The sequence below is a fragment of the Culex pipiens genome, chromosome 3 (genome assembly GCF_016801865.2).
Source record: "Culex pipiens pallens isolate TS chromosome 3, TS_CPP_V2, whole genome shotgun sequence".
NCBI classification, from domain to species: domain Eukaryota; kingdom Metazoa; phylum Arthropoda; class Insecta; order Diptera; family Culicidae; genus Culex; species Culex pipiens.
Window position 1 is genome coordinate 166,263,780 of NC_068939.1, and position 25,524 is coordinate 166,289,303.

Below are 25,524 nucleotides of genomic sequence, written 5' to 3' on the forward strand. Positions count from 1 at the left end.
GCATGAAATTTCGATTTTTTTCCAAAAACCACTATTTTTACAAAAAAATATAACTCGGCGGCAGATTTTTTGACCATACTTCTCTATGGCTCAAAAGTTGCGGGGTTTTTATCGCCTAAAACATATAAAAAATCTCGAAAATAAAAAAAATACGTATTTTGGGAAATTTAGCTTTTGTAAAAAACAAGTTCATTAAAAATTCTGCAATTTTTTTTTCGTGTACCTATTTTTTCTCAATAGTCCTCAACAAAACCTACAACTTTGCCGAAGACACCAAATTGATCAGAAAATTCACTCAAAAGTTACAGCTGTTTGAATATATACTGCATTTATAGCTTAGACGAGATTCAAACTAAGCACTCACAGTGCGGACTGACGCCTTAGCCCGCTCGTCTATCGGACCGAAGAAGAGCGGAAAGGTTAAACGACTATATTTGCATGACATACTGATAGGCTACATACATCTAGGTATAGTGTTACACAAAATTTCATAAAATAATGCAAAACGCAAAATTTTTATATCCTAATTACACTTTGACTTCACTTGACAGAACTTAAAACAAAAAAAAATATCTAAAAAAATATCCGATAATTTATCAAATTACCCTTTCTTAGCAAAAAATCGTCAAAGGAGAAAGGCATGCGCAGGTTTCGATCAAACTGGTTGATGGTGCGAGCGTGCGATTATTGCCAATTTATTTCGCTGCTGAAACATGAGACCACTTGGACCACTGATGTCAGATGGCAGCAAGTTGCCGAAAAAAAAGGACAAACAAGTCCTGATTGCTGACGACAGTTCATTCGCCCCGCTACATAGTCAAAGTTGAAGAAAAAATGTTCACGAAAACTATGATATTTAATTCACACCTATAAAATTTGTAATGCAAAATAAATTTATGCTGCTCAAAAACGCAATCACTTCCGCTAACGAACCGTGTTCGTTAGTTTCACAAAAATGCAAGAAAAAAAAGAAGAACTTCTGGTGTAAACCAGAAGCAGTGGATGAGCAGAGGCGAGATATGCCTTATTAAAATATCAAAGGAACCCGTTCAAGTGCTGCACTCAGGCACTGTCGAGCAGAGAGAGAGAGAGTGTAAACACAAGTGCCTACCGCCACGGCGGCGTTACTTCGCCTGCAAGGTAGACTGCGCGTAGTGCACGCTGCCAGACGACCCCCTTTTGCAGTGACAGTTTGCTAGGGATGTCACTATTTAATTTTTTTTCGAGGAAAATTACACTAAAAGGGTTTTCTAACGCGCTGGAATAACTATAAACAAAAATGGCAAAATTCTGACATGCCTCTTCCTTCCTGGTGCAGCTATGTAAAATTCAAGTGTGTGTATGTGCCCGGTACGAGAGTGAGTCGAATACATTATTCAACAGAACCCCGAGTGCTTACGGCAAATTTTAAGCTTCAATCAGGCACGAACACAGCGAAAAAAGATTTTGACGTGTCGTAGAATTGTGAGCGAATCCCGAACTTTCCTCTCTCTCTTCTTGCACTTTTTCAACCTCAAATTAGAGGGGGGGAGGATAGAATTCGAACGAAACAATAAAAGTTAAAAAAATAAAACAATATCGCACGTGTACGCTTCAGCGACCATGTAGATTTAATGAAATTTTCCCATAAAACGAACGCACCAAAATACGGGAACATGCCGGCAGATGGCAGCAGCATGCCATGATTGCTGATTGTTTATAATTCGAAATCAATCGCTTGGCAAAGTTGGACACCAAGCGTACACACAGACACACACGCGCGTCAATCTAGTTTGTTATTGCTCTCGTGTGTTTGTGTGTGACTAGGGTGGGCTACTGTGATTGCCTTGAACCAATTTGGGCTACACTAACACTCTGGTCGTTTGACAATTCTGACAACAATCAATATCAAACCATCGAGGTTTCACCGTACGGCAGCCTTCCGATGGTTTGACATAAGTTTGACAGGTCAACATTAACCTACCCCTAAAAAAACTGTCCTGGCAACACTGTCAACCATCGCCGGACGTCGCCTGCTTCGATTTTCCGACCCCAAAAAAACGCGTGACGTGACCTTCAAGCGAAAATTGACGGAAGTAGGCCCTCTGCACTCCGGTTGTTTTGTTTCAATTTTCTAGGTCATTCGATTGTGCCCCGTTCGCGGAATGAGTGAAGTTTGTTTTCTGCGTTGCCTGGGGACCTGACGGGCTTGTGAAAACATGCGCCCCGATCGATTGGGCGGCGTATTTGGGCACAACTGGTTGGAATGTTCGGTTTACCGCATAATTAGGAGTTTTTTTTTATCGTGGCGTCATGGACGCACGTTCCACAGAGATACTGGAAGCTGAGACGAGACAAGTGGAAAGGAAGCGTTCTTTTATTATGTAACGCAGTTAGGGGGAAATGTTACGAAAATTGGGGGAGGGGGGGTGTGCTGAAAAATTGTGTTACGTAACGCAAAATTTTCATACAAGAATTAATAAAAAAAACTAACTACATCCACCTATGTGGTTGCTTCCTCACAACAATGGCTGTACACAAGTTTCATCTATTTTTTAGATCCGGCTTCCAAAAAGTACATGAATATCACTTAAGAGGCCATATCTCGAGACAGGGTTGCTAGATCTTCAATGTTTTAGACTCGTTGGAAAGGTATTTTGATAACCTAACCAACGTTTGGTCGGATAGTGGAGCCGGACATAGTTTACATACATTTAAGTGAGATCCGGCTTCAAAAAAGTATATCAATATCACTTAAGAGGCCATATCTCGAGACAGGGTAGCCAGATCTTCAATGTTTTAGACTCGTTGGAAAGGTCTTTTGATAACCTAACCAACGTTTGGTCGGATAGTGGAGCCGGACATAGTTTACATACATTTAAGTGAGATCCGGCTTCAAAAAAGTACATCAATATCACTTAAGGGGCCATATCTCGAGACAAGGTTGCCAGACCACAAAGAGTTTAAAATGGATTTTTAAATCAATTTTGAAAAAATAACGTCACGGTCCTTCTTGACAGAAAAGCTCCTACTTGACAGCTCGTTCCAAGGGGACCATAGTTGATCCATCGAAAAAATGTTGTCCTGTCAAAAAAAAAATTGCATTAAAATGAAAAAAAGTGATCAGAAATGGTTTTTAATCGTGTTTTTTACCGTTGTACATACAAATTGACATAGGGCTTTAGTACCCAATTTTGCGTTACGTAATAAAAGAACGCTCCAAAAGATGTCTGATTTACGCTTCAAAAACTATAATTTTTCAATCAATCAGCTTGTTCATTTTCGTATTTTTGTATTTTAAGCATACTTTTTGAGGTTTTTAAGTATTTTACGATCAGTTCCTAGCTGGACTCGGTCGCTGGAAACGACCGGCGACTCAACGACCGACGAAATAGGCGGCGGGCCAGATGCGGGCATAAAAATGTCAAAATCTCTTCTCCCCTCACTTCGTCTCACCATCCAGCTGCAGCTTTGTTGACAAACAAACGGAGCACGCGGTCGCAGGATGGCGGCATCGAGCCAGAATTAGGGGTGATCATGTGATTAAAAATGAAAGTTTTTTCCAAGAAAAATAATATTTTTCCAACCGGATTAAAAAATTGCGAGCATGTTCAAACTATTATTCCTGATGTCGGAGAAGTGATAAAAAAAATCAAAATTTTAATCCATAATTTTCCTACAAATTGAATTTTTTTCACTCCAACTGGGAACCCCTAGGTCTACCCACGACCGTTTCCAATGACCGTTAGAAGATGCCTGAAAATCCAGTTACAAGCTAAATCCACAATATTTTAAGTATTTTAAGTATTTTAAGTATTCTAAGTATTTTAAGTATTTTAAGTATTTTAAGTATTTTAAGTATTTTAAGTATTTTAACTATTTAAGCATTTTAAGTATTTTAGGTATTTTAAGTATTTTAAGTATTTTAAGTATTTTAAGTATTTTAAGTATTTTAAGTATTTTAAGTATTTTAAGTATTTTAAGTATTTTAAGTATTTTAAGTATTTTAAGTATTTTAAGTATTTTAAGTAATTTAAGTATTTTAAGTATTTTAAGTATTTTAAGTATTTTAAGTATTTTAAGTATTTTAAGTATTTTAAGTATTTTAAGTATTTTAAGTATTTTAAGTATTTTAAGTATTTAAAGTATTTAAAGTATTTAAAGTATTTAAAGTATTTCAAGTATTTTAAGTATTTTAAGTATTGTGAGTAGTTTAAGTATTTTGAGTATTTTAAGTATTTTAAGTTTTTTATGTATTTTAAGTATTTCATGTATTTTATGTATTTTAAGTATTTTACGTTTTTTTTTTGTATTTTTAGTATTTTTAATATTTTTAATATTTTTAGTATTTTTTATATTTTTAGTATTTTTAGTATTTTTAGTATTTTTAGTATTTTTAGTATTTTTAGTATTTTTAGTATTTTTAGTATTTTTAGTATTTTTAGTATTTTTAGTATTTTTAGTATTTTTAGTATTTTTAGTATTTTTAGTATTTTTAGTATTTTTAATATTTTTAGTATTTTTAGTATTTTTAGTATTTTTAGTATTTTTAGTATTTTTAGTATTTTTAGTATTTTTAGTATTTTTAGTATTTTTAGTATTTTTAGTATTTTTAGTATTTTTAGTATTTTTAGTATTTTTAGTATTTTTAGTATATTTAGTATTTTTAGTTTTTTTTAGTTTTTTTTAGTATTTTTAGTTTTTTTTTGAATTTTTAGTATTTTTAATATTTTTTGTATTTTTATTATTTTTAGTAATTTTAGTATTTGAAGTAATTTTTCAGTACAAATTCAACAAAAAAAAATATTTGAACTAGCTGAGCTGACCTAGAGTACCAGCAAGAATAACAAAAAACACCAAGACAAGTTGCAAAGGACCGACTTTCAAAACTGACAGCATGCTAACCAGCAAAAATCTATTGTCCATCCAGTAAACAAATAAATATTTCATAACGACTCATCCTAAAAATATCGCCAGTGTCACAATAACTCGGTCAGCGCGCGGTGACAGAGCCGATCGACCTCCATAATTTGCTGACCACTAACCAGGTTTCGGGAAGTCCTTCAAGTTCTCCGACGACATTGTGTCCACCATATTCTAGTGTGTCGTCAATTCCATCCACACACACATTACATAAGCCAAACAATGAGCGGGAAAGGGAAGCTCCGTCCACATTGCCCCACGGAAGTTCGTATAAATAGCACATCATTAATCCTCGACGACTAACAACTGCGGCGGCGACGGCGGTTACCCAAACTTGCATTCGCGGCAGTGCTGCCAGCAGGAATCGCCATGGAAACGCCACAGAAGGTCAAAGAAAAGCAGGCTTTAAGCGAGCCGATGTTGTCACCACCAACCACGCTCTAGAACAGCGAGGAGTAGTGCACTAAAAAGCTTGTAACATATTTATGACAGAGCACAGAGGCTACTTAGGGCGCACGTGTTATGTCACAAGGGGGTTACGAGCTTTTGAAGACCCTTGGGGCGCGTTACCAAAGAAACGCCTTACGGCTCAAACAAACGTCAAATTGCGCTGCGCTCGGCTAATAAGCCATGGGCGTTTGACATTTGGGAGGGGATTGACACATGCAACAGAGAAAATCGAGCAAAACGCCCCGTCGCCATCTTGGCCAACCCCCCCGTCTCCAAATTATTTTGTTTATTTTTCACCCAACAAACAACCGCGCACCGGAAAGGGGTCAGCAGCGGTTTCGCGTGCTGGGAAGTAATAAAAGTATTTGGGAGGAGGGACTGAATTCTTGATGAGTGAAACCTGCCCCAAGAAAGTTGCGAGTCCCGAATCCGCACGATGACTTGATGGCGTGTGTTGGAAAATTGCACCCGTCAGTCAATAGAACGTTTTAGAGCTCTGGAAAAAAAAAACTTGATTTTTTTCATAATTCTGAAAATGATTTCCCATGAAAGAAGCGTCCGCTTTCAGGTTAGGTTCTACCCGGTGAAAGACTTAACCTATATACGGAGCAGAAAAAAAAGCAGCAGCAGCTTCACTAAAAGCAACGCCTACTAATGAAGTCATGAGTGTGTCTCTCGAGGGAGGGTGGTACACATACAGTAAAAACAACAAAAAAGAAATGCTCACAAGCGAGTACACACCCCTCCCTCCCACCTTAGGTGTCATCGCAGTTGGCGTCACCGTCGAGGATATGAATAGGATGGGGCCAACAAAAAAGAGAAGGGGGGATCATCCCCGTCATCGCCAGCCAAAGAGCAAAAGGTAAAGACCGGAAACGAGGGGTAGGACACTGAAGTTGTCTCGAATGTCTCCTAATTAGCATGACTTGCTCAAAGTTGCTCACTTGAGATCGATTCGTAGAAACGTCATAATATGACATTTCTGTCAAATCAGGCTTAGTTTCGCTCACTGTCCTACCCCTCGACTAGAATGTTATGCTAAAAGCAGCGCTATGAACACGCTATTAACCTTGAAATGGTGTTTGTTGGAGTGTGCTGAACAGCGCGCGGTGGTGTGAGAGTTCAGCAGTACTACGAGCGCCGTGTGACCCGGAATATCAACCCTGTCAGCGGCAATTACTGTGGAAAGATACTGAGCACTGGCTTCTGAAGATGGTAAAATTTTGTCGTCACGGCATTTGACAACACGCCTGCACTGTTTACATTGCAGGGTGGCCAGTCAAATCCCATTTTCGAATTTTCGACTCTGCCAGAACCTCAAATAATAGAGATTTCTCACCCAAAAAAAGATTACGAAAACTGTGTATAACAATGTGAACATCTACCACCAATCATTATTAAAAAAATATTTTAAAAACAATCTATTTTCAATTTTAGTAAAAAAAGAAACTTAACAACAAATTGATAAAAAAAAGATATTTCAACAAAAGAAAAACTAAAAAATCTAAAATTAAAAAAATTAACTAAAAAATACATAAGATTTTATGTTTGAATAGGAAAAGAAAATAAAATGACAAAAAGTTGAATTTAACTTGACTGAAAATTTTTAAGAGAAAATATCACAAAATACTTGATATATTATACAGTTATTCTACAACCAAAATTTGGAAAATATCAATCCAAAAATGTTTTAGGTTTTATGTCTTTTTCCGATCGGTGGTCCCAAAAATCAGAATTTGCAAAAAAGAATCAAGTTGACGTATTTGATTAAAAAAAACAAAAATAATTTCTATTTGAAGTAGTTAGGACAGAATTTTGCGAAAGTTTTTTCAATGATTTTTCCCAAAAAAATGTTTTTCTCCCAGAGTTTTTACGGAATTTTTGAAGAGGGGGGAACAAAAACATAAAATTAAGTTTGCAATGGCTTTTTTTTTATTTTTTTCAATAAACGCGTGAGAACAGCTTTATTCGTTCAAAAAACAAAATATCAAAGAGGCAACGCGATATTTTTTGTCAAGCTTCATTTTTATTGTTGTATATTTTATATTCCGTTCTAAAAATCCATGTTGATTTATTTATTTTCTAATGTTCAAATGTTTTCACATAAATTTTATTTCTATAAAAAATCCAGTTTAATGAAGAGTTATTCTTTAAACACATTTGTAATGGCCTATTTTGTCTTCAATCTATTTTATCATATTTACAATTTTAATATTTTTTTATATTGTGGATTTAGCTGGTAGCTGGATTGTTTGGCATCTTCTTACGGTCATTGGAAACGTTCGTGGATAGACCTAGGCCCTAGGGGTTCCCAATTGGAGTGAAAAAGTTCAATTTATAGAAACATTATGGATTGAAATTTTGATTTTTAATCACTTCTCCGACATCAGGAATAATTGTTTGAACATGCTCGCGTTTTTTTTTAATTCAGTCGGAAAAATATTATTTTTATTGAAAAGAGTTTCATTTTTATCCAAATGATCACCCCTAATTCTGGCCGATCGCGTGCTCCGTTTGTTTGTAAACAAAGCGCAGCTGGATGGTGAGACGAAGTGAGGGGGGGGGGAGGTTTTGACATTTTTATGCCCGCATTTGGCCCGCCGCCTATTTCGTCGGTCGTTGAGCCGACGGTCGTTTCCAACAACCAAGTCCAGCAAGGTACTGATCGTACAATATTTCCAAATTGCAAAAAAGATTTCCAAAATTTATTTATTGAGCACTAAAAACGTACGGAATTTATTTGCAAGTCAAGTTTTTTTTCTAATAGATTTAATTCATATGAACTTGCGGACCAAATGTGTTTTTTTAAAGAAAAAAGCTAGGTTACGTCTTATAAATCTTCAAACTGAAAAAATACATCAATTAGTTGGTGTTTTTTTTTTTAATTTCAGGTATTTTTTGGACATTTTCGTCATTTAAGGTCGTTGCAAATATTTTTTGAAGTTTATGTCCCCCAAAGTCAGGAGATAGGAAAAAGCCATATTATCAATATTTGAATGAAAAATGTGTTTTAAAATGATTTTTACACCTGCCCAATTGTTTTGCTATTATTAGTTTTCAAAATATCAAGTATTGATGTAGTTTTTTTTCGCCGAAAAATAAAACTATTTGGACATGCTGAATATTATTTTTAAACGCAGGAGAATGCATTTCAATTGTTTTTAGTTGGTTAAACTTCTATTTCCATTAAAATATCCAGAGCAACATTTGAAAGGGGCGGTACGACATTGCTCTTACGGCCTTTCATTACACGCGTTTAAATGGGACGAAAGGCCGTAAGAGCAATGTCGTACCGCCCCTTTCAAATGTTGCTCCAGATATCAAAGTTTTTTGAAGAAAATGTCCTCTTTTTTGGACCTTTTTTGAAGGGGGGGGGGGGGGTGACATAAACTGTGAAAAATATTTCCAACAGCCTTAAAAGTAAACAACAAAAATAAAAATTTTCAGCAGGTTTGTATGATAAAGCTTTCAATCAATTGATGCAAATCGCGAATCAACAAAATTAAACTCGGGGATTCCAGGCTTTTCTTTACTTTTTGACAACAAATCACAAATTCTCGTCTTTTTTCCCGATTTCCCGAGTTCAGTGACCACCCTGTCGCTTTCATAGGGAAGGGCGCTGTCAGTTTGACAGCATATTTTCTACTTTGCGTTAATGGCAGTATCTAATTTTTACCATGTTTTCTCACTTTGTTCTAGCTTAGTGAACTTTGACATATGTTCAACTCTGTGACGTCATCTTTGGAAAGCTTATCTTGCGTCATCTGTCGAAGGATTCAGCATATCACCGATACAACTTTAATTTTAAGCGCCTCGAAGATTCTCGTCTGAAATAATGATTTCACAACTGTCAAAAAGTTGCCCAATTTGACGTGTTGGCGTCTACCGACAGTCCTGTCAGCAATGCCTTAACGTGAACCACTTTGCAAATTCCACCCTAGCGCAAATGCACCCCTTTTGGCCACGAATGACGCCAAAATCTCTTTCTCGCCGCACAAGGTGGGAGTATTTCGGGAGCATCCATCCGTCAACCCGTTACCCAGCGCCACCACACAAGCGTAGCGTCATCGCACAGCCGTCTGTGAGCTCGGCCGCACGGGATTTCGGCATCCCGCGTCCGCGTCTATTTTTAGTTCGCTCCGCCGACACCGGGAGGGGGCTGATTCATAACCCGGCCGGCCGGCCGGTCGCGTTCGCGGGTTGTTTATCCCGCTCGAGTCGTCGTCCCACGTGAGAAAATCTAGCTTGCTCACCCTTAAGCGGACGCCATTTTGAAGTTGTGCGGTGGAGATGCCCTAAGGCGACCTGTCACGATGCACGCTAAACCGGGATGGCATGGGGGCGTTTCGGCGGCGAGAATTCCAACGCCCGCCTGTCCGCACCTGTTGGCCATAAACAATCCATTTGCGCGTCGTCACCGGCAGTGCTGCCAGTCGGGTCTAATTCGACAAAAAAAACACAACGTGTTTGCGCGTTGAGGTTATGTCACGGCTTCTCGTGTTGCGGCCTAGCAATTTGAGAAGAATTTCTCCGCAGCCTGCTTGGATGTGTTTGTGCAGGAATGGCCTAAGCGGCGCGGCACGGCTACGGGGGCAAAAATCAATGATGTCACGTCACATGCAGTGCGAGCTTAGCTGCTGCAATGTGACCAGAGGGGGGGGGGGGGTGGCGCCCCCCTTTTTCCGCGTTTCGCTCGTGGAATCTCTCGCTTTTATGGAAGCTTGTTTGCATACTTTTTATATGGCCGTCTTTTCGAGGAGCTTTACTTGGCCTTATATGCACATACAGGTCAACTGCACAGGTAATACAGTTGTGGCAGGGTGAACGGAACGGAAACGCGACAAATGGTCGGGGATTGAAGACTTTTTGACGTCTCGGTATGGTCGAGAGCAATTGAGTCGAACAGGCCCTTTAGCTGTGATAAGGCTTATGACTTTCCTGTCGATTTGGAACTTCCAGCGTTGCAGCTGTGCGACGGAATCCCACCATGAGTAATCGCTTCAGAGTCAACACTCGCGAGATCTTCGTGTATTGATTGTCGCCTTATCCTTTGGTGTTTACATGACAGTTGCATCAGCGGCTTGGCAAATCCTTCGCCGTAGAAACGTCGCAATTTCCGCTAGTACGTGTGTGTGTGTGCGTGTTTGCACCGTCGCCATTGGTCAAGTCCACGACCACCAACAACGCAACGCCAAAAGCGCCTTTGATAAACCCGTTCGCTGCCATTTTGTGCAAACGCCGTCGATTAGATACCGCCCGACCTACTACGCTCTGTAATCCTGGAGTTGGACCGATTCGCCGCCACCTATGATTAATCCACGCCCGAAACCAAGCCACGTTTTCATCATCGCCGCGAGCTCGGCTGCGGTTAGCCACGTTCATAAATTGTTAGCTTAAATTAAATTAGGGCGTCCATGCGGCGCGTCCAGGTTCCGCCTCCACGCCACCACACATCCGACGCTCCAAACGAGGCGAATGTGGTGGAACTCTCCATGAACGAAATAAAAAAAACCGGAAAGTGAAATGTCGATTATTATCGTCGTCGTTGTTGTTATCACCATAGTGAAATGTGATACCCAATCAACAACAACAAACGAGAGAGCCCCGCTCACCAATACAGCGAGCTGGAGCTGGAGCTCAGCCGCGCTTAGCGCTCACCAACACATCCAAACGCGTTGCGTTGGTGTAGCTCGCGACACAGCCGAAAATAGAGTCGAAGCTGCAGCGGAGATACACGCAAAAGGCGTAAACAACTCTGTGCTGCTGCTTCTGTTGACAATCTACACGTAAATAGATGTATCTGGCGGCGACGAAGTCGGCGCCGCCGCCTTTGCTGTATTGGTGTGGCTTCCAAGCATTCTTCGCTGTGTTGTTGTTCCCTTGAGCAATTGCCACTGCGGAGTTTGCATCATCATGATCCGTCAGCTCGGCGTTGTTGTTACCGTTCTTGGGTTGTCGGGACTCGCTTATGGGCATCATAAACCACGTACGGAGAAGGAGAAGAGAGGCCACAAACGCCGTGATTCAGTCCGTGTTGTTTACACACTTGGCATTAGCCGGAGCCATGATAATGGGCTGAGCATGTGTGTTTGGGTCCGATGCGGTTCAATGGAATTTTATCTGCCCGAAAATGGCAGCATTGGGCTTGGAGTTCTTCAGCTTGTTACATCACATGTCACTTCTTCGACACTCGTACTTGACGCCGATGGTGTGACAAACAAACACGACACGCACACAACTTCTAGTCTAGTGGATCTTTTGTTTGAGAAAATTCGCAAAAACCGTCAGAATGACGTGTCTTTGTTGCTTGTTTTGCGTTTGCATCATCATCGTCTTCAACGCTGTCAATGCTAATGCAGTTGAAGTTTTCGTCGGACATTACTGCTAGAATTCGCGTCTATGCAGGGTTGCACTTTTGATAACGTAGGTAGCGGCGCTGCAAGAGTGTGTCAAAATTTGCATAAACGACACCGAACATCGCCGGGGTGGTTCTCCAACTAGGTCACACTTGCTTCGTTCTCTCTCTCGATACTTGCTGCTAATTAATAACTAGCTGCGGTGCAGTGTGTGTGCATAGAGCACACATAAACTTCATGAATATATTGCCGTGAGTTGAATGCAAACACGTGCCACGTTTCAGCTTTTTTCAGTCGTCCTCCTCCAGCGCGATTGCGTTACTTTTTTGTAGAAGTTCGGAAAACACGTTTTTTTTTGTCTCGAGAACTTGTTTGCTAACACTTTACCGAAATGTGCGGTTATAACTATGACTAGTGTGGATAATTACCATTTCTGTGATTTTCCAGCAGACTCCGTGAAAACGTGTGTGATATATTCTAGCAGTCACGCCTCGTGGGCAAGTTCCGATCACGACTTAGTCACACCGACAGGCCCAGAGTGCCACACAAATACACACACACAAAAGTCGTATAACAAACATGTATAACAATGCAATAAAAACAACTGTCAATTTTAATCAATTAGAAACAAGAAACCGTATCGCACACTCCAAATCGAAGTAGCCACAGAGACATCGAAACGGATACACACACTTGCTGGTGGTTGTCGTTGCTTCTTGGTTTTCTTCCGCTGCGCTTCCCGGTCGTCGTATATGGCGTCGGTTAGCCACACCACAGTGAAAACAGTGTAACGCAAACTCAACGAGCCCGTACTTTGGAACTGTGTATTCCCTTAGCGTGGTGCTTTCCAATTAACTGAATATGGCTCTCTAGTTCCGGGAACTTCGACTGCTCCGACTCCCGATCGATGTGCGTTCCTTCTAACCGCAGCGACCTTCGACTAGTTTTCCTACTCGACCACCCGACAAGTGTGACAAGTGTACGTGTCAGACTCGCTCGCTCCCCTGCAAAGTTTTTTTTCTGTTACCCAACACGACCCTCACACGATTAGGTCCCCCGGCTTTGGCTTCAGTCAACTTCCGAATGCCACGCCACGATGCGTCGCCGTCACACACACTCCTCTCCGGGATCAAACTTAACTGTAACGATGCGTAACACTTAAAATTTCTAATAACTTTAACGGAAACTCATTAAATCTTCCTTGGTTTCTTCCCGTTCAGCCGACTCGCTTTCGCTATATTGCACAGGAGGCCAGTTTCTTTTTCTCACATATTGATCCCCGCACACACTCTCTCTCCGTTTCCCTTCTCGACTCCAACGCTGCTCCCTTCTTCTTCTTCTTCTTCCGAGCTAAGCTGGCTTCACCGCGGCAGAACGATTGCAGGGGGGTGAGAGGGGCTTTTGCGGAACGTGTCTCTAGTATGTCTTCTTCCCCGCTAGACTGATTGCTTCTGCTGCTGGTCGCGGCGGCGGCGGATATGTATCGTGTGCCGATGCACTCCCGAGCACGGCCCAAACTGAAATGAATTGAAAAATTTATGTTTACCCCCGAGAAGGCCCCCCGAAGTCACTCACGGCCCGATCCCGCACGCACACTAGCGCAGAACGATCGGTCGGGTGCGCTCCGTCGGTGGTGTGAGTGTGAGTTCCGCCGCCGGCGGCGGCTGTCAGACAGCTGATGCTGGTTTTAGTGCGAGCATCAGCTGTTGCTATAGCTACCGCGAGTTGTTTACAATCGCGCGCGCGTCTGTGTGTCCGCGGGAAGTAAACAAAACTCGCCCGTGGTACACGTATGCACTTCCGAACGGTGGAGGCGCCTACTGAGCTTCTAGATGCCGGCGTGTTTGTGAGTGACGACGACCGCAGACACGACACCTGTGCCACACTGCTCCAGACGTGTGGTGTGTTCCAACTGACCTCGAAAAATGTGCTCACTATCTTTGACGCGGCCACCACCACTACCAGCGCGCGCGCGCCTTTGATTGGGCGGAAAGTAAACAAACCACGTTTTGTTTACCATGGTTACACGATTGCTGGGATCTTCTTCTTGGAGCTTGCTCCTGTGCGAAGAAGCGGTGAGTTCCTCGGCGTATGAAATTTTTATACACCAGAAAGAAAAAAAAAAGGTTTCATGCTTTCACCCTCATCAAGCGGGGAGCTCCAACCAACCGAAGCGGTGTAAGTCAGAAACAAAAAGAACGAAAGTCAATAAAAGATAACGGAAGAGGAGCACTTGTACCGCGAACTGGGCACGACATTGCTTCAGCGGTAACCGAACAACCCAAAGAGGCGTGCTTCTCGCGTTTGCACCTGCATCGGAACGCGCTGCTGCTGATTCACACCCCAGAGAGAGGAAATTTAATGTTCGGTCTGCTTTGAGTTAGGAAAAAGTTACACCAGAAAACCTCACCCAAAATTTAATCGGTTCAAAGCTCAGTTACAAATTTCCCAAATACCACCAACATCAACGCCATCCAAGTAAGCGAGCAAGCGATGATGATTGATGAGATTATGCGGAACGCACCAACTTTGGGTAGGTACTGTGTGTACCCCGACTACAGCCGAGAGCTGGCGTCTCTGTTTTCACTGTCGTACAAAGTAAATATACACGCACAGCACAGCGCCTACTACATGACAATATTGTGAAGGATGATAATTTGGATGGGATGGGTACCGGGAAGGGCATTACTGGGTGGAAGCCCTGTAATAGGCCACATCTTATTTCTTTCACAAAACAAGAATTTTGGAGTTTTGTTTGTTTGTTTGTTTTTTTAAAGGTCCAATAAACCAAATTTCCAGATTTTGCCTTTTGGGTGTTTTTGCAACTGCCTTGAGTCAGGGGTATTAAAAAACACCCAAAATGCAAAAACTGAAAATTTGGTTTATTGGACCTGTTGAAAAAAACTCCAGAACTTATACTTACACATCGAAAGACAGAATGTTTCAATGTAACCCTGGCGCTGTCGAAAACATCAAAATTTACTTTGCTCCTGGTAAGCTCATTCTAGCAGTTTTGATGACAATGCCGTGAAACGTCTGTATCTGAAGGTAAAATCGATACAGAGTTCTTCTTTTCGTACAGGCTGTTTGGTTTTTGAAAGCAAATCTTTTGATACATTGGCTGGCAGCCAAATTTGCTGTTGGAAGTAGAGTTAACTCTACTTTACAACAGCTTCACTAATCGCTTAATGAGAACTAAAAATCAAACAAGCCTCTTTCAGTTTTTCCACTTGTTCTCGATACATCGGTAACATGAAAAGTTCGAGGCAGAGCTGTAGATTCGGAGTCACTAAATGTTCAAAAGCCGGAGTTGGTGCTTAATTTTGTATTCTATTTGTTGAGACTTTTTCGACTCTCCTAAAAAACGTCAAACAAAATTCCGCGCGGCATGTACCTCCGAGAGAAACAGACAATACAAATTTCGGATACGTTTGCTTGGGAAATCGGAAATGTGAGGTTACTTTTTAATATGCGGAATGCGGAAGCAAAATATTATCAATCGAGATGACCCCTGGTTGGTCACTTCTTTGTTTGACACTTTTAGTCTGTACCCCGATGGTTTGACAAAGTAAAACTGAAAGCGACGGACTTTTATTTATTACAAGGAGGTCAAGTGTGCTATCAAAACTAACATATCTAGAATTAAAATAATGAAACAAAAAATCCGACTTAAGGCGGTTTCAAAAACACCCAAAAAGGCAAAAATAAAAATATTGTTTTTTTTTTATCTTTAAAAAAAAACTCCAAAAATGGTCCCCAATCAGTGTCAAACCATCAGGGGTTCAATATATTTATGACTCATAAAAAATAAAAAAATAAATATGTGTTTTGTTTTCATTCCAACAAAAATGTATGCTATTAAACAAAATTAAAAAAATGGTTTGAAAACACATTGTTTGACCATTTGGGCCATCCATAATCAACGTGGACACTCACCACCCTTCCTCCATGTAGACAATCGAGGACAACATTTCAAACAATTGAAAATCAAATCAATTTACCATTTTTTCTACTTTAGTAACGATTCATCCAATTTATGTTAAGAATGACTGATTAAAATTATATCGAAAAACTTTTATAAAAAAATACCTTTTTTTAATTTACTGTCCACTAGGACAACCATCACCAATATTTTAGATTTTTTTCCAACAATCACAAAACCCAAATTTGGTGGTTCATAAACTTAATGAAAATGGTTGCCCTTTAAGGTATTTGTTAAACACATTTCAGTTTATTGCATTTTTTATGCATTTTTAATGGAAATGCTGGTAACTGAAATGAAATTTTGTGAAAAATCTGTTTATTTTTTACTTATTTTGGATATTTTCATTGCTGGATTAGATTTTTGAAATTCCAAAATATATTTTATTTAGAAGCGTAGAAAAATTAGCAACATTTATTTTTTGCATTGAAAAAAGAGGCATTTTTCAAAAAAAAATAACATTAAGAGAAAACGACTGCCCGATCAGCAGAGACAAACAATATTTTTCCTTATTTTCATAAATACAGAAAACCCGGGGGTTGCCAATAACTTGAACATGGCAAACATTATCAAAAAATGTGGAAAGCACTTTCGATTAAAATATTTATTTTCCATTTTTCATATTTTTAAAAATAATTTTCGAAATTTTGATTTTCAATATTTTTAATTTCTGGCAAAAAATGATGCAAAATGACTTTTTAAACACAGGAAATGCATGCAACACGAAAACTACAAGAAAAAGTCGATTTGCGAAAACGTAGAAAATTACTCATTGGTCACAACTGCATTTAAGAAAGTTTATATAAACCTAAAAATAAATCAGTAAAAAAGTTTCATGTTCGATCAACATTCATAAGAGATGTTTTTTATGAAATATAAAAGTTTGTTACCACCAAATCCAGTTTTCGGCATGAATAATTTTTCCAAACAAAGAAATTTGTTCCTCTGGAACTGCCTATAAATCTGTTGATAGTTTAAATTCAGTTTGAAAAACACAAAAAAAAAATAAATAAGAAACTAATTTTAATTGCTCTTAGTGTAAAATTCCAGAGTTTTTTTTCTTTTATTAAAAGGGTCCTATAAGCTATTGTGTTTCATATGTTTATAGGACCTTTAAAAAAACTCTAGAATTGTTCAAAGAACTCGAAAATGCAATCCAATTTCCGACTCGAACTCATTTTCATTGAGAAATACATGACACTTTGAATGAATTTAAATAACCCTTCAATGATTCGATGATTATAGTTAACTCATTTTTGTTGGAAACTGCTTGTTGAGGTACTTTGAACACTTCTTTACCACACTCTCAATGTCACCCCGCTTTACGGCAGGAGAGACGGAATTTTTTGTAAAACAAAATGTGTCACAACAATAAAATGCATTTATTATGCATTTTAATGTGCAAAACATAAAGCCAATGCAAATTTCGAGCCAAACATTTCATTAGGGCACAAAACCAAAAAGTAAACATTCGGGATTATTCCACTATTCCATTCATTAGTACACTCCCATGTGCTCCAAGAGTCAGATTGGTAGCAAACAATTTCCTATTGAAAACATCTAAAACACAAAAGGGCACATAACAATGTTCACTCCAAACCAAAAAAAAATGTTCAAATGTGCCCTTTTACTTTTCGTTAGTTTTGTGTTATAAAGTAAAATTTTCATACACTCTTAACACTATTTCACTTCAAAACAAAGTTTAGTATACTTTTCACCAAGGATTCCTGCCAAACAAAACTTCGTTGAAATACATTATTAAATACGCTCCCGCGGCTGCTGTTCAGTATACACGGAGAAAAAAGAGTTCCCAAAATCGTGAACAAGCGTTCATGAAAATGGGAACCACGAACAAAGTGTTCAAATTTCATGGTACGTTTTTCAAAATCGTACCATGGGATTTGAACACTTTTTTCTCCGTGTACACTTTTGAAGAATTTTAGTGTTTCACATACCTTATCTATTCTATCACTAAACTTCACCAATTATAGAAATTCCCACTGAATTCCTCATTATTTCTAACTAAACAAAATGGCCCATCAGCGATGGAAGAATCATCATCAAAAGAAAATCTTTGAACATTCATCAAGAGAAAAAATCCGAAGGGAACATGGCTCTCCTCTCTCGCGCACGAATAATCGGTGAAAGGAATCTAAAAACAAATCATCACCTTGACTATTCGGCGGAACATCTTTTTAATTACTACACTTGCAAGTGTAGCGTCACACGTCGAAAAATGACCAAAGCGAAACAAATAGTTTTAAGCGGTGCTGACAAGGAAATTCACAAAAAAACATCAACAGAATGATTTTCTTAGCGAAATTCGGGAGCGATTTTCTTTTGCTTGATTTGCCTCCTCTCTCTTTCGCGAGTGAAGAAAGCTCGCAAGCGAAATTGATTTTTTTTTTTGCGATTATTCCATCCCTGGGGTCCATAAACACAATTCAAAACAACAATCCGGTGACAGATTTTGATGATTTGCTTACGAATAAGTGTTGTATTCGTACATTACGTCACTCACAAAAAATAATGTCTTGAGACGATTACATTTCACGGCAAATCTAGCAAACAGAAAAAAGTAATCTTTCCCCGTGCAAAATCCGTTGCGATTTCACTTTTCGGTTTTATGGTATCACGCGTTCGCATTCTTGTCGCACACAATTTTAGAAAATCCGACCGCGCCAGGTTATTAGAGAGGGTGAAGGTGTGATTACGCCAGGGGGAAAGACGGTGCTGAAATCGCGAAGGCGTCGCGTATAGACGCGAATTTTAACCTTGAGATAAAAATCCAACGTTTCCCCGATTAAACAAATTTAGCAGCACCTCGCCTTTCGGTGGTGCGTTGGATTGTTTTATTTTCTTCGGTATTACGTACACAATACTGAAACTGGTGGGTTAGATGGTATTTGTACTAGGTGTTTCCTTTTTTTTTTCGTTACCAGATATGACCGGATTAGTTTGTTTGGCAATGAGTTCAGTCACGAGGAAACTTGATACAGGTGCAGGAAGTTTCTTACCTTGTTGTTGAACAATGCTCGAATTGTGGAAATCAATTTTTCCTGCGTTGTCTGAAAATGAAATAAAATAAATGTTTAATCTCTTAAAATGAATTTCAACGATTCAACAAGTCTAAATATTGTGAAACATTTCCGTTTCCCCCCTGTATCACATGGAAATCTCACATCTCGAACGATTGTTCGTGTTTGATGAGTTAATTCCTGGGCAGCGTGATAAATATATTAAGCAAATAAACGCACAATCACGCCCAAACGAAACGATAATACACAAACATCAAAACCGACCACCAGTTTGTGTACGGTGAACTGATGCCACTACCAATACAAACCAGGCCTCGCATGGGTCGAGCTGAACGATGATGATAACTCGTATCAACGACCTTCCAACGTTCGTCGTCGTCGTTGTTGTTCAACTTTGCTCGGCCAGAGGCCATTCAGGGGGGAAAAAATGAACAAACAGCTTGTAGTTTGGTTTATGAATACATTTCTGGTTGGAATTGAACAAGAAATCAGCAGTTCTAAGCTAGCTTTGAGATCAAATATGACCTTAAGGGCTAAGGGAAAGCTTGTTATTTTTTTCAATAAATTGAGATTTCTCGAAAACAGTTAATTTTTGCAGCAAACCGAACTGACAAAATGTTTCAAACATAACAATGAATCTACTGTTCAAATATGAGCTTGATTGGTTTAGTGTAGCTTTAGAGTTTGTCTTTTTAGTAGGAAGTAAAACACTAAAAGTTGAAAAGTTACAGTGTTGCCAATTTGGCGTGTAATAAACACCATACGTCTCCATTAGCGCACAATATTGTGACAGCTCGTGACGATGAGAGAAAAACAAACAAAAAAAAACGATCCCTTAACGATTTGTTAACAAAGAGGACCAATTAACGCGGCTTAACCAACTGGGACATAAAAATGACTACCTCTTTTTTCTCCCCCAGTTTCTGTCCACGTGTCCCATTACAAAATATCCGTCAACATCTCTAGAAAAAAAAAGTGTTGAAGAAATGCTGCTACCGTTAAAACCGAATGTTGCAACTTGGCGACGCACTTAAAAACGGGTTAATTTTATGATGATTACATTTTACGCTTCAAATATATGCACCAGCGGCCACTCACACGAATAGTGGCGTTGGGTTTGTGTTGGTGGTGTGAGTGCGAAATTGGGTACCCTTAAAAGTGCCAAACCGGCCGCGGTCACCGAACAAGCGTGACAACAGCACAAAAAAAAATACGCCGGGAAGGTACGCAAATAAGCTGACTGATTTTATATCATTATTAAATATTTAAAGCGAACAGAGCGACATGAAAATATTGATTCGTGGAGCACACGGACACACGGAAGAACTGTCAAAATCGTCAAGGTCAGTAATTTTAAGGCTGGAATATTGTTTTGTAATTCTTTTCCTGACAGTTTGAGCAAATTTGTTTTGAAAATGTTGTCAAAATTTATTGGAAAAAATCTCTTGAAGTAAAAATATTTTTGATTCAAAACAAATAAATTGGTGTTAACCTTCAAAACATGATTTTGTAACCTGTTTTGACCGTTTGTCAAAATCTTTTAGCATCAAAACTTCTTTTGTTACTCTTTCGTCACAGTTTACATCCAAACATTTTCCTCCTCCAACTGCGGAAACTGTGACGGTGTGGGAGGAGAGAAAACTGCCTCCTGCTTGGCGTGGGTGGATAATTCCGCCCGGGTTGGAAAGGCGTTTTCTGCGATCGCCACAACAAAATCATCATCATCATCGTTAACGCCATCTTCCCGGCACAGAGGAAGAAGTGTGTTTTTTTTATTGTGAGGAAATATTCCCATAAAATTGAAATTAAGGTTTTTGCTCAGAAACTTGTTATTGTCTTTTAATAATTTTGGCAACTCTTTTACTCAGCACTCACACACACTACCAAACGTGTGTTTTGAAAGTGAGCGTGAGTGCCGTGTTAAAACTGACAGTTTGACTTTGTCAAACTAACGAGGTAAAAACAAAAACAAACAAATTCAAATTAAGTTGTGACCAACCACCGGGGTTTTGGTGTACTTTACAGTTACAGCAGAAGTTCTTTAACCAGACCAACTGACAGCTGTCAAAAGCGCGGAGTCCTACTCAAATGTTCACACACTGAGCAGTGTGAAATGTTTGTTTACAATTTCGCAATGGTTACTTTACTTTTTTTTGCTAAATTTTTAAACAGTTTTGCTTGTGATTTTTTTTTATGAAAACATTCGCCCCAAAAAATGAGTCGTTTGCGTCGACGAAGAAAGTGGCTACCTCCACCGCCACCGTAACTGTCACCTTCTTCTCCCCTGCCAACGGATGAGAGACGCACTCGGCAAGACGACGGAATAATTAAGTTTCCCTCCGTTTGGTAGACTAGAATGATGTCTTATTTTAGACACATTCCGGGTCAACGGCGTGTCCAATGACATTTTTCTCCCCGTGTGTGCGCGAGACAAGAGTGTTTGTGCGCGCGCCGCGGCTACTTTGTTTTGTCATTTGATCTGGTTTGAGGTGGGGGTACTTTGGGTGAGATTTTCTTTTTTAAGGGGAACCCTACATGCGATACAAAGTTGAGTTATGTTAAAAATCAAGAAAAAAAAGTAAACTCAATTTCAACAACTTCTGAAGAAAAACAAATAAAACATATTCATGGTTGAAAGCCGTAACCATTCGGTTTGTTTAGCATTGGAGACAATTGTCACCTCTTATCTAATAGGTTCATCACGAAACTAGTCCATGTCACAATGGGCAAATAACTACGGTGCATCCACGTTTGAGCTTGGGCTGCCGTACATTCCGTCCCAGTTGAGCAAGTGTGATCATCTTTCAAGACATCTTCGTTGACAAGATTGATTGAGAACAAATTAACAGTATTGAAACAAACAGAAAACTAATTAAGTTTATTTTTTTTATCAGATTTGAACCGCCATCTCAAAAGTTAGTCTTGAATTTGAACATCGGAAATCGGATCAATAACTATCGGAATTTCAAAGTAGAGTACAATTTGAGTGATAATCAAAACCCAATTTTAGCAGTTTTTTGTGGCTAAATAAAAAATAAAAAGTTGAAATTGCAAGCAATGGACATAAGCAAAATTTCACTTGAAATTTTGCAGAACTCGTAAAAAATCATAATTCTGAGGTTGAACTACAATGGGCACTATTAAAAAACTCGAAAAATCAAGTTTTAAGTGGATTTACTTATACAACAGTGTATTTTACCGAATTTTCGAGAAAGCAATTTTTGGTTTCATATTCGATTTTGAATTTAGCAATTAGGTGATTTTTTTTTCAATCCTTTTCAAAGTTATTCAAAAAATAAGATTTTTTCTTCAAAAAATTGGCAACGCTGCCCTTGTTGTGAGTCGGTGAGTTTCTTTTTGAGTGTAACTTTTTCATGAATTGTCTTACAACCTTGATGAAGACACTACGGAAATTCTCAAGGTACAGATTCTAGAATATATTTCATAATATGTATGGACCAACCAATAATGCAAATAGTCTTCTATAATCATAAGGAAGTTCCCTACAAAGTTTAAAGCAAATAAAAAAATACAAAAAAATTGACGGCCGAAATTATACAGAATTTGTCTTTTTTTAAATTAAACAGAATAAATTTTAATTTTTTATTTCAAATAATATTTTATATTATAAATAAATGGATGTGCAACAAAAGGTCGAAAGACATAAGGTCGAAGGGACAAAAGGTCGAATTCCAAAAGGTCGAATGGATAAAAGGTTGAAAATTGACAAAAGGTTGAATGGACAAAACGTTAAAAGGACAAAAGGTCGAATGTGAAAAAATGAAACAAATAATTGTAATTATAAACTTCTAAAAAATCTTGAAAAAAGTATTTTCTCACAAACAAATGTGATTTTTTCTGTGAGTTTATCCTCCTTGGTTTATCCATCCTTGATATTTTTTATTAAATAAACAGAATAACTTCCACACCATTTTTGAGAAGATTTCCATTCACTTAAACATGAGCAGTTCTTTCAAAAAAAAGTTCGACCTCTAAAATATTTTCAAGTTTCTGATTTATTTTTAAAAACAATCTATTTTTGATTGTCAAAATATTTTTGTGATTTTTTTCCATTCTTTTAAACATAAGGAGTTGTTTGAAAAAAAAGTTCGACATCTCTAATTTTTTTTTAGTTTTTGATTTATTTTTGTGAAATTTTCTATTCTATCCAACATGATCAGTTCTTTCAAAAAAAGTTCGATTTCTAAAGTATTTTTTAAGTTTTTATTTTCTTTTTAAAACAACCTTTTCTTGATTGTCAAAATATTTTAGAAATTTTTTTTTTCAATTCTTTCAAATATGAGCAGTAATTCAAAAAAAAAGTTCGACTTCTAAAATATGGTTTATGTTTTTATTTTTTTAAACGTTTTCTTGACTGTCGTAATGATTTTGTGAATTTTTCAATTCTTTCAAATATTAGCGGTTCTTTTTCAAAATACTACTTCTCTAATATTTTTTTGGTAAGTTTTTATTTTATTTATAAAAATCGTTGAAATTATTTATTATTTGACCTTTTGTCCTTTCGACGTTTAGTCCATTCGACCTTTTGTCCACTATCGACCTTTTTTCATTCGACCTTTTGTCCATTTGACCTTATGTCTTTCAACCTTTTGTCGTACATTCAAAAAAAAATAGTACACTATTCTAATTCAAAATAAAAAAAGATTTTTGACCTTTTGTTCATTCAACCCCATGTCGACCTTTTGTCACATAGTAAAAAAAATCATGAAAATATTACGTCTGGAAATGAGCACATCTTTCATGTCAGAAAAAATGTGTTATTTTCGTGCCACTTTTTCAGTCTGAATTGAGGTATTATTACATCATATAAGAGGTGATTTTTAACCTTCCAATTTTACTCCTTCCTTACATTCAAAACAATTTTTAAGTTAAAAAAAGCCTTTCTCAAATGTTTAGCCAGTTTTGATTTAAGATTTCAGAAATATGTAGTTTGAATAAACAAATCGATGAGTTATAATTTCAAGAATATATGTCACTTTAAACCATAAATTTTAATAATTTTTTTCTGAGGTTGTGACAGCCAACAAAGTTAATTGCAGGATTTTAAAATACACAGAAAAAATAATTTTTGGAAAGTGGAAAATTGGGTCGGTAGCTTGTATTTAGTCTGCAAAGATGTTGATATTGTCTTTTTTGATGATCATTTTTTTTCAATTTTGTTTTAATTGATTTGAAATTTAAATTAGTTATGAATTCTATTAGGTGGAATGAATTTCGCCATTAGATTTTTGATGATTTCATTCAAAATTAGAACTTCCAATTTCCCGTCCCGGGAAAAAATTCCCGGGAATTCCCGGGACTTCTCAAAAAAAAATATTTCCCGTTTCCCGGGAAATTAGAAGTAGAAGTATACATTTCATGAATTTTTTGAACTTTTTAATGAAAATGCTCTTAAAAATAATTAATGAACAAACTCCACATGATTTTGTTAAATTAAATGTATTGTTTGGTTTATATAGAATTAATCAGATTATCAGAAATTATGACATCATAATTATATCTGATAATATTAATTTTTAAGGCAACTGGGAATAGATCATGCTTAATGAGTATAAAATTATTACAATTAGGTAAGCTTTCAACAGATTGATTTAATTTAATCAAAAAAATATTAACTCTTTACCTCCAACTTAAAATTGAGATTTTTTTTTACGTTTTTGTTTACCATGACCAAATGAGATGAAAATCGAATTTGTGCAAAAAGAATTAATTCAATTGGTTGAATACCTGGTACTAAAGCAATTACAATTTAAAGTAAAAGAATTATGGAGCATTGGTGCAACTACAGGTGTTAGAGGGTTAAATGTGAAAAACAGAAGACTTTTTGTGGATTTATGTTAGCTTATCATGTAATTTAAATTATGCAACATGATAATACAAAAAAAAATCATTCAAATATTTGAAAACATTGGGTTGTTTGGAGTAAAACCAACACTAAAAAGCTTTACCATTTGTTCAAGAGCTGAAACCAGTATTTGTCATGAAAAACATAATTTCTGCATATTTTTTTTCTCATTTCAATAAACTGTTCACAGATGCAAGTTTAAAATCATCAAAAAATACCAAAATACATTTTCTTGTAGTTGAATGATTTTTTACATGCAGTCAAGCTGTTAATTGTTCTTCACACTTATTTAAACCATTAATGTTGATGTCCTATGCAATATTGTTGCTTAATATTAATTAAAACCAAGATCATAACAATTTTCAATAAATTTAAAATTTCCCGGGAATTCCTTTAGAAGTCGAGGGTCGAGGTGTTCAGTATTCACCCAATGACCCTAATGAACAACGACACAAATGCTTCTAAAAATATACTTGATCCACAAGGATCTCGGAGAGCCATTGGAACGAGAGAGAAATTGACATAATAGAAGAGCGAAAGAATTGGTGTTGGTTGCGTCGGAGACATGGAACAAATGTCATACGATTACACAGTAGAAACAGATCACGTTCTAAGAGGTCGCCTCTCAGCACGGTTGTTTGGTTCCGTTGGCAGATCGGTGATGCGTTCTCACGGTATGAGATAGAACGGTGTTCAATTCCCCGGCGAGATACAGTGCACATTTTTTTCGCAAAATATCTTCTTTATTCAATGTTTATCACTTTCCAATGTTTCTCACCATGAGACATGTGTTGCTCTAATTTATACGGTTACCCTCCTTCTGGGTCAAAAACTCAAAATTACTTTGATTAGAAATGGTTTTTAATCGTGTTTTTCCCGCTGTACCAAAAAATACATAGGGCTTTAGCACCCATTTGTATGCAAATAAAA

The 25,524-nt window shown here is 37.8% G+C and overlaps 1 protein-coding gene across 3 annotated transcripts in view; it reads right to left on the minus strand.

Moving 5' to 3' along the window:
• Positions 1–25,524, minus strand: part of LOC120419428 (homeobox protein 5) — a 65,472-nt gene that overhangs the window by 14,271 nt on the left and 25,677 nt on the right. Inside the window, exon 2 of one of the 3 annotated variants that reach the window (XM_039582118.2) lies at positions 18,708–18,758. The gene's annotated coding sequence lies outside the window, so the exon portion shown is untranslated. Of the gene's footprint in view, positions 1–12,136; positions 13,226–18,707; positions 18,759–25,524 lie in introns of those variants that run through there. The other 2 variants (XM_052709253.1, XM_039582111.1) reach the window with 2 other exon arrangements.